Genomic DNA, 6,186 nt, shown 5'->3' with positions numbered 1-6,186 from the left:
ACATTTCAGCACCTTTGTAAGAACTGGCAGGTCTGCTTCATGAGTTTGCATAACGCCAGAAATGAAGCAAGCAAAGCTCTGGATCAGGTCCAATATTTGCCTTGTTCTCATTCCTGGCTCCGTCTTGATTGCTTCAGGAACTAACTCCACCAGGTAGACAAGGGATAAAGCACAACTCCCAATAATAAATCCTGCCAGTTCTGCCCAGGGGGGAAAAGGAAAAAAAAAAGAGCAGGAGATTTTTCTGTGCCAGGGCACTAATATTTCCTCACAGGCACTCCTTGGCTTACAACCACAATCGAGCCGGATATTTCTGTTGCTAAACAAGACCACTGCTAGTCTGCTTCACCTGTTCTATGGCCTTTCTCAGGGACGGGATTCAAAAATCCCAGCAACCTGGTTCGCTGTCCAATTGTTGGGTGGGCGTGGCCATGGTGGGCGTGGCCTACAGGAACTTCTGGGAGGGGCGTTTTTCACCTTCCCAAGGGTACGGAGGCTTCCCTTGGGCCTCTGGGAGAGCAAAAATGGCCTCCCCGGGCTCTGGAAGGCCTCCGGAAGCCGGAAACAGGCCCATTTCCGGACTTCTGGTGCTTCTAAAACGGCTCTTTCCCCACCTCCCAGTGTCTCCACATGGACCCTGCACTTACCTGCATCGAAAATGGGCCACGTGGAGACTCCTGAGAGGGGAGGGGTGGGCGGGGCCAGCCGGTTGGTTCAAATACTGGTTCGATGAACCAGAGGCAAATTTAACACCCAGTTCGCCTGAACCGGTCCGAACCGGTAGAATCCCAACCCCCCTCGGCCCTCTCTGGCCACAGTTGTTGTGAAATGCTGCAGTTGTTAAGTTAGTAACATGGTTGTTAAGTGAATCTGGATTCCCCAGGTATTTTGCTTGTGAGAAGGTCACAAAGGGGCATCACGTGACACCACGTCCATCAGAAATAGGAGCCGGTTGCCAAGTGTCTCAATTTGATCAGAGGATACGGCAATGTTCTTAAGTGTGAAAAACAGCCATAAGTTACCTTTTTCAGAACTGTCGTAACTTCAAATGGTCGCTAAATGAATGATTGTAAGTTAAGGACTATCTGTATCGTCCTTCTGGCTACACAAACCTTGCCGACACTCACAAATAGTTTAAATGTGGAGCCCAAACTGAATATACGGGTTGTGTAAAAGCTGTATAGGTAATCCTTGATATACAACCACAGTTGGGTCCAGAATTTCCATGGCTAAGCAAAATGGTTGTTAAGTAAGTCACACCCAATTTTACTATTTTTTTTTGCCGCCATTGTTAAACAAATCAGTGCAGTTGTTAAGTGAATCCAGCATTCCCCACTGACTTTGCTTGTCAGAAGCTGACTGGGAACATTTACAAATGAATCCTTGGATGCAGCAATTGTTGTAAATATATGCCGGTTCCCAAGTGCTTAAATTTTTATCACATGATTGTAGGGATGCTGAAACTCAGAGGTGGCATTCAGCAGGTTCTGACCAGTTCTGGAGAATCGGTAGCGGAAATTTTGAGTAGTTCGGAGAACCGGCCAATCCCACCTCTGATTGGCCTCACCCCCATCTATTCTCCACCTCCCGAGTCCCAGCTGATTGGCTGGGTCTTCTTTGGTTGCCCTGCACAGGAGAACAGAGCTGGAAAGCAGGTTAGTGGGGTGGGGTGGGAATGGGATTTTGCAGTATCTTCCCCTGTCATGCCCACCAAGCCGCACCCACCAAGTCACGCCACGCCCACAGAACCGGTAGTAAAAAAATTTGAATCCCATCACTGCTGAAATGGTCCTAAGTGCAAGGACCAAGTGTCGCTTTTTTCAATGCCATTGAAATTTTGAGCGGTTGCAAGCGAATGGCTGTAAGCCGAAAACTAGCTGAATGAATGGCTGTAAGCTGAGAACCAGCTGTATTTCCCCGAAATACACGGTTACAATATATTTTTACTTCAAATAAAAGTTTCTATTCAACGTAGAAAGCTTTTCTCAGTCCCCGCACTCATCCCTCTTGACTAATCTGCCTTTGGCTGTTTGTTCTTAAATCAGGGTCACCTACTTTTTGAGGATATGGGTTTGTTTCCAAAAAGTATGCCAGCAAAACACACCTCCAATTACGGTATACGATAGATAGTTCTTACATCAGAGCCTCAGAACGTTTTATACTTCCTGGATGAAAGGCTAACAAGTTTGCCTGATTAGTGTCCATTTGTGATTATTGTTACCCCAGGACACACCTTCCTTTATCGCTCACATTTTTTGGACTGAGTCATTTGGCTAGAAAGCCACAAAATTGATCTGCTTTTCTTAAAATGGTTACACCAGCTTAAGATAACTTCCTGGGCTGAAAACACCAGTCAATTGGTTCATAGACTTCCTGGTCCTTTCAAATATGCAACCAGCAATCAGGGGGGAAAATGTTTTTCAGTGGTTGTGCTTGTTTTGCTTTCCCATATCTCATGTTTACCAGATGTGTTGGACTACAATACCCAACATGCTCGATCTGCCTTGAGGAGCAGGAAGAATAGCCACAGCCAAGGCAACAACTTAAGATGAATGAAATATAAGCGTGGGATAAAAATTTTAATCTGAATACGGGCAGTCCTTGACAAATTGCCCAAATGGTGCCGTGGTTAAGAGTGCAGGTTGGAGCATTTCAGTTTAATATGGTTGCCATGTGCAACTTTGCACGCTGCCAGGATTCATTTAACGTCAAAAGGAGGTTGTAAAATTGGATGCAACTCACTTGTCAAACAAACGGCTTAGCAGTGGAAATTCTGGTCCCAGCTGTGGTCATATGTCAAGGACTACTTGTATAGGATCTCCTGCTTGAGCAGGGGGGCTGGACTACAGGACCTCCAAGGCCCCTTCCAGCTCTATTCTGATTCTATTTTTTTCCAGTGCAAGATATGATTGGCCAGGATTCAGCAATTAGATCTACTGAGCAATTGTGATATCAGTGAGAAGGATGCCTTTGGTGCTTTTTGAGTTTGGTTATTTTCTTGCAAAGGCTTCATCACCCACACTAGGTAACATCATCAGTGTTAGCAGAGAGTGAGGTTTGCTCCTCCCTACTAGCACTGATGTTGTAACTTAGTTGGGTCATGAAACGTCTGCAAGAAAACAACCCAAGGACCTTCCATGTGAACCCCGAGCCACAAATATTCTCCTTTATTGAAAATGGACACCTGTCTATCTTGGCTTGGCAATGGAACCATTGGATGGGTAGCTTCCAGAATTTGTCAAGACTATAAGCTAGATTGTATTGTAAAAGAATGATCTCCGCTTGCCTTGAACCCGCCGCTTATAAAACAAAGACTTGTTGGCAAGAAGGCTGAGCTTTTGAGGAAAGGGTGCCTGCCAATATCTGTGCGCAATGCAAAACAGACACTCAAGACAAAGATGAAAAACAAACACCAGAGAGACTCAAAAACATTTATTTCTTTGAATTCTTATTGATACAACACTCTGTAATCACCTGCATGGGTAATTTCTTTCTTTAAAGCTGCTAAGATAAGTGGCAGCAAAACGAAGCAATTAAAACCAGAATGGATAAACTGGGTGGAACTTGGAAAGCAGCCTGAAAACAGTAAAGAACTTTTTGGAAAGAACTCCTGTGCAGATTTTTAGGGTTGTGGAGCATGTGGCTATCATTCTAAGCAGCCTCTCTTTCTTTCTCTCTCTCTCCCCCCCCCTCACCCTGTATGTGTACATGTCTGTCAATCTGCTTATCCATCTATCTCAAAAACAATTGTCAGTAAAAAATGGAACTCTCTTTTTATCCAGTTGCCTGGGTGATTTTGCAGAACTGCAAAATAACAGAGTTAGAAGGCATCTCGAGGGTGGTCTATTCCAACCTTCTGTCCAAGCAAAAGACCCTTTACAAACAGTTGTCCAGGCTTCTCTTTAAAACCTCCAGTGATGGAGTATCCACACAGCTTCTGAAAGCAAGCTGTTTCACTGATTTAATTGTTCTGTCAGAAATTTCTACTCAATTCTCGGTTGGATCTCTCTTCCCGTAAGTTTTCAATTTTCTTGTCCGGCCTTCAGTTGCTTTGGAGAGTAAGTCAACTCCCTCTTCCCTGTGCGAGCCCTTAAAATGTTGGAAGACAGCTATCATGTCACCCCTAGTCCTTCTCTTCCTTAGGCTACACTTACTCAATTCCTGTAACCTTCCTTATATGTTTTAGCCTCCAGCCCCCTAATCATACTTGTGACTTTCTAGAGTCTCTTTTTTTGTATGGGGCAACCGAAACTGGACACAGTATTCCAACTTACCAGTTTGGTATAAAGCGGTGCTAATCTGTCCAATGGTTGCTGGTACTGAGTTTGTCTAATTTGATGAACAGAAGGTGACATGATAGTAGTCTATCAATATCTCAGGGGCTGCCTCAAAGAAGAGGGAGTCAAGCTATTCTCCAAAGCACCTGAGGGCAGGACAAGAAGCAATGGGTGGAAATTAATCAAGGAGAGAAGCAACTTACAACTAAGGAGAAATTTCTCGACAGTGAGAACAATTAATTAGTGGAACTGATAGACTCCAGAAGTTGTAAATGCTCCAACACTAGAAGTTTTTAAGAAGAGATTGGACAACCCTTGGTCTGAAATGGTACAGGGGTTTCCTACCTAAGCAAGGGGTTGGACTAGAAGACCTCTAAGAACCCTTCCATCCCTATGTTTCTATGAATCCTCAAGACAAAGGCAGAGCAGAAAGGTATAAAAAAGACTCCGTAGAGTCCTCTGTAGATTTATTGCATTCTCATTTGATCATTAGCTTTTCATGAAGACATTTTAAGTTAAATTTCTCTTTATCTTCTGGTGCAAGCATACCAAGAATTGGAGAAAGGTAGGAGAAATTTTGCTTCTATGGCCTTCTCTTATACGGGTAATCCTCAACTTACAACCAAATTTCCTTTGCTAAGCAAGACAGTTGTTGAGTGAGTTTTGTCCCGTGTGACGACCTTTCTCGCCATGGTTGTTAAGTGAATCACTGCAGGGTTTTTTAGCCAACCTGGTTTCCTTTGCTTCTCAGAAGGTCACAAAAGGGGAATCACATTTACCCTGGGACACTGCAACCGTCATTAAAGGCATGGCCTCTGCCAAGCATCCAAAGTTTGATTGCATTGCTTTGAGGAAGCTGCGTAAGTGTAAAAACCGCTCATTTTTTCCCCCAGCGCTGCTGTAACTTTGAATGGTCATTAAACAAATGACTGTAAGTCAAGGACTACTTGCGTGGTGTGGAAAAACAGGAAGGTCACTCCCACAATGCCTTCTTAAAGTGCCCTTGCACAAGACAAACACACGATGAACAGTTGCAGGAACTGGGCCTGGCTTGTCTAGTGAAGAGAAGGACCAGGGGAGACATGACAGCAGTCTTCCAATATTTGAGGGGCTGCCACAGAGAGGAGGAAGGGGTCAAGCTATTTTCTAAAGCACCTGAAGGCCAGACAAGGAACAATGGATGGAAACTGAACAAGGAGAGATTCAATCTGGAAATAAGGAGAAACTTTCTGACAGTGAGAACAATCAATCAATGGAACAGAAGTCGCCTTTGGAAGTTGTGGCAGCTTCATCCCTGCAAACCTTCAAGAAGAGACTGGACTGCCATAGGTCAGAAATGGGGTAGGGTCTGCTGCTTGGGTGGGGGGTTGGACTAGATGACCTACAAGGAGGTGCTTTCCAACTCTGTTAAATCTGTATTATAATATGTATCTTAATCCTCCTTAAACTGATTGCAGGTCAGATTAAGGCCAGTTGTTGCCCCAAATACAAGCCAACAATGGTGCTCTTGGGCTCTTCCATTGCTCAACTGATAAGGCTTAAGACACAACAAGTGTTGTTCACGGACCTCGAGTGTGTCAGTGAAAGAGTTAAGGGCATGATAGCAACTCTTCCTTTCGTGACCTAAACACAGTGTTTGTTTTCCCTAATAGTTAATCCATGGCTGATCTATAGGCTCACACGCTGATTACCACCACACAACACACTTTTGTTGTTTGCTTAAATGGCCCCTTTCTCTAGCTTTTGAGTCAGACCTTCCTCATCCCGACCAAACACCTGGATTTGTGTAATCTCACAAACCATACAAAAAAAACAACAACCACCCAACTTAAAACTAAACACGCCCTGCAGATATTTGGCCAATTGGGACTGCCGGGTTTGCAGCTGACCAGTTTGGTTCCTATGGCTT

The sequence above is a fragment of the Pseudonaja textilis genome, chromosome 6 (assembly GCF_049901715.1).
Source record: "Pseudonaja textilis isolate UNSWEBS1 chromosome 6, rPseTex1.2, whole genome shotgun sequence".
NCBI lineage: Eukaryota > Metazoa > Chordata > Lepidosauria > Squamata > Elapidae > Pseudonaja > Pseudonaja textilis.
The sequence above is the reverse complement of the archived record's forward strand: the minus strand, read 5'-3'. Positions refer to the sequence as shown.